The following is a 4,354-nucleotide window of genomic DNA, read 5'->3' as shown; positions in this document are numbered from 1 at the left end:
GCTTTTGCCTGAAGCCTTCCCCCTCCTTTGTGGTTTCAGCATTATAAGCCCCCTGTAAACTCACTTTGGGAAGTCTCTGCCCACATGGGTGAGGCTCCCTTGCTGGAGAACTCAATAAACCCCAAGACAAGTTTAATACTCTGGGGTCCCATTGTGCCTGCATCACCCATACCATCCCACAAAGCATCATGGGCTAGCAGAAAAGCTAGCCCATTTTAGGAACTTGAGACTTTGAGACCCAAGACCTAGGTTCATGTCCCAACTCTACTGCTTATTACCTTCATGACATTGAGCAAATCACTTTCTTCTGGGCCTCATTTGCCTCATCTGTAAAAATAAGGAGGGTGGAAACAGATGACCTCTATGGTTCCTTCTAGTTCAAGGCTTCTAACTCAACTAGAAAAGCACAATTTAAATGCTACTTCTCCTCCACAACAGGAATAACTCAGGCCTGAACCCATGCAATTCCCAGAGAACTTTGTTTTGTGACTCTCTAATGAACTTAGTCATCTCTGCGTTGCAGTCCCATATTAGACCACAAGCTCTCGTGTCATACTCTTGACCCATAGTTACCTTGCAATCCACAAAAATCCTAAGGTCTTTTTCAAACAATTGTTTTCTAGCCATGCCTCCCCTAATTCTACAGCTATACATTGGTTTTGAAAAATCCAAATGTAGGATTTTAATAATATTACATATAAGAGGGATAAATGTAGATTTAGTCCATCTTTATAGCTTGTCAAGATCATCTGGATTTGTGGCTGTCATCCAACAGTTAGCTAGCCCTCTCAGCTTTGTGTCTGTCATCTGTAAATACAACCCAAAGCATGCCAACAATGTCTTCATCCAAAGTCAGTGCTGGAAAATGGTGGACCAAGGGCAGATCCCTGGGGCATTCCACTAAAGACATACTTCCTGGTTGGTATCAATTCATTAATGACTACTTGTTGGAGCAACCTATTCGATCCATTCTAAATCTTTTTACCCTTTCTCTTCTCAACTCCACATCCCTCCATCTTTCTTGTTCACAAGGACAGCATAAAAAACTTGGTGAGGAACTTTTCTAAAATTCAGCTGAACAATATCTATAGCACTCCTCTGATCTACCAGTTTAATTACCAGGTCAGAAAAGGAAATGAGTGCAGTCTGGCATGACTTGTTTTGATGAAGCCAGGCTGGACATTAGCAATCACTATTTCCCTTTCTAAATGATCATAAATCATCTTTTCAATGATGAATTCAAGGTCCCCCCCCGCAAAACTAAAGTCAAATGCATTGACATATACTCTGAAGACACTTCTTACCTTGTAAATATTAGGACAAAATTTATTCATCTGCATTCCTGCCACACTTTACCCATTCTACACAAGTTTTTTTTTGTTTTTTTGTTTTTTTGTTTTTCTTTTTTTAAAGAACACTGACAGTGGGTTAGCTGCAATTTTTTTCAAGACCTTGGGATGTAGTTGCCTGGGGCCTGATGACTCCTTGAAGGCAGCTAGGTGTTCTTATCCTTTCCTCATTACTCAATACTAATAGGCAGGTAATCTCAGTGATTTGAACATCACCCCCCCACCCCTGCCCCATGCAGATTTCAGCCCATCCATGCCTACTTACCTTGTGTAATACTTGTCCACACCTTCCCATAAGTTCATGACAGGGAGCCCAATCAACGTGCTAATGCCTTCATTTTTTCCCGAAGTAACAAGAACACAAATGGAGCAGTGACTCTGTATACCTGTCATCCCTTACCCTTGTCACCTGGCCAGCCCAGTTTTTTCTATCATACATTTCCCTTTCCTTTTACATCCCTCACCACGTTACATGTCACAACCTATCGATACTCATCCTGTCCTTGTCTCCATTGGCCTCTATGTGATATGAATTTCCCTTTTTTTTTCAAACACTGTGTCCCATGTCTGAAAGCCATTCAATAACATGGGTAGAATGTTGGTATTAAAAATATGGGCCTTTGTTTGGAAGAGTAGCTTGGGATTACTGAGGGGGTTTTGCAATCTCCTGAAGACAATTAAGCTCATGCTCATCTTCCCACTTTGTTCTAGGCCCAGCATGTAGTCTGCTTCTACTATCAATCCCAGGGATACAGATTGATGCACATTCTCTATAGGCTGTTAATTTAATTACACGTCAACCTGGGAAATAGACATTTACTATCTACTTGGTCTTTACTAAGTGAATGGTCACATCCAACTCTTTTGAGTGGTTATAGATCTCTCCCAGGAAGCTCTGCAATGTTGCAAGGCTTGATGTAACCAGCACGATATCATCCGTAAGCAGACGCCAAATTTGGAGGAGCTCATCAGTTTCTCCAGAATCGATCTGTTCTCTGCTTGCACTCTGGGCTAGATCTCCATCACAGCAGTAGGCAATTCAGTAGTACATTATGGCTTAAAAAGGCTATTATGAAATGATGAGCAAGAGGATTTCAGAAAAACCTGGAACTGATGCTGAGTAAAGTGAACAGAACCAGGAGAACATTGTATGCAGCAACAGCAACATTGTGCCATGATTAACAGTGGTAGACTTAGCTCTTCTCAGCAATACAAGGATCCAAGACAACTCCAAAAGACTCATGATGTGGAGTCTGAATGCAGACTGAAGCGTACTATTTTCCCTTTTATTTGTTTTCTTCTTTCTCGTGGTTTTTCCCTTTTGTTCTTATTCTTATTTCACAACATGACTAATGTGGAAATATGTTTAACATGATTGTACATTTATAATCTATATCAGATTGCTTGCTGTCTTGGGGAAGGGAGGGAGGGAGGAGGGAGAAACATTTGGAATTCAAAATTTTACAAATGAGAAAACATCTTCTAAGCTCCAAGCCATTGACTTATAAATGAACTGTTGGAACTTCACCCACTCGAAGTTGTGAACAGGCTGCAAATGAGAAGAGATGCTATAAGACGTCAGAAGAGAAGAGAGATCAGTATGGGACAGAGTGAAAGCTATGTAAGCTTGAGAAAGAGTTCTGCAACATCAAGAAAACAAACACATTTTCCTTCCTTTCTCCTCTGAGGATGAATATTCTTCTGCTCTACAACCTCAGCCCCCCATTCCTCCCTCAACCCATCAGAGGTCACAGAAGAACCCAGGTTACAAGTCCACATTCATCTTTCTCCTTGTCTATCTACATAAACAGAGACATTTCCATTTCAGGAATGTCACATTTCAACTGTGCTGCCATCAATTTTCTGTGGCTCTGGGTGTTTCCCTCCAGTGGTTGGGATGTAAATGACGAGCCATTGGAGGAGAAAGTTGTAAATGCTCCATCAACTTTGGTTCTCACAGCTTCATGGATCACTTCTTTGATACCAATCTGCTTGTCAGTCACTTTTGCAAAATATTAAGATAGCAGGTTATGAAACATGTTAGCAACCGTGAGCTTGGAGTGTGTTAAAAGCCAGTATTTAGAATGACTCTGTAGGCATTTTAGTGCTTTCCCATTTCAAACATCTGTGGAAGTATTTACTATGATAATACCTACTCAGAGAATTTATTCTACTCAAACATGTGCTCTGGGAAAAGGTCAGCCCTGCATACAGATACATTAAGTGGTTTCCAGCATTGGATGTTTCTGTGGGGGCGGGGGAAAGTCTTTCCTTCCCCCTTGTGTTAAAATTGTATCTTGTTCTGGCCCCCCATAACCCTTCCCCTTTCTAGCCAACATAGTAAGTTTTTACGTAGCCAATATAAAGAAATGATAGAGGGAAGTGAGATTACGAGGGGGAACCTAGATGTCTCAAGACTGTCCCGAAGATCAAAGGAGCACAATTTGCAAACTGCATCACACATTACCCAAAATTCATATCCTGAGACTATGTGCTAAATCAGGGAATGCCATCTAAGCCTTGCTGTCAGGGTCTTTTAATCCTATGACATGTAAATCTCAGATAAGTTCCAGACAACCACAGTAAGACCAACAGAACACCTATTGTTACTGATAGCTTTGAGATGATGTGGAGATATCAATGAACTAACCCCAAGGTAGCATGGATAAGAGTCTGTCACCAAAACCCTTTGAAAAATGAGACCTCGGACTCCAGCCCCCAAGCAGTTTTCCATCTCCATCGGGGTCCATGCTGCAGAGTGCTCCCAACTCTAATCCACAATTATGTGAGTGATGCTCTGTGCCTCTCCCCTCTCCATCTTCTTCCTCGTGTTGCCTGCCTTCCTTTACCACCCCATCCCTGGCCCCACCACCTTACGCTATTTGCCTCTGTACCCCTTCTTACCACTTGTCTCTGTACCTGTTCTCCCCGACATTCTCTGTGACCTATTAAAGTGTGATTGCAACCTCACTTCCCACTGCCATCATGGTCTTTCCCAATGAACA

The sequence above is a fragment of the Vombatus ursinus genome, unplaced genomic scaffold (genome assembly GCF_900497805.2).
Source record: "Vombatus ursinus unplaced genomic scaffold, bare-nosed wombat genome assembly UNPS02004691.1, whole genome shotgun sequence".
NCBI classification, from domain to species: Eukaryota; Metazoa; Chordata; class Mammalia; order Diprotodontia; family Vombatidae; genus Vombatus; species Vombatus ursinus.
The sequence above is the reverse complement of the archived record's forward strand: the minus strand, read 5'-3'. Positions refer to the sequence as shown.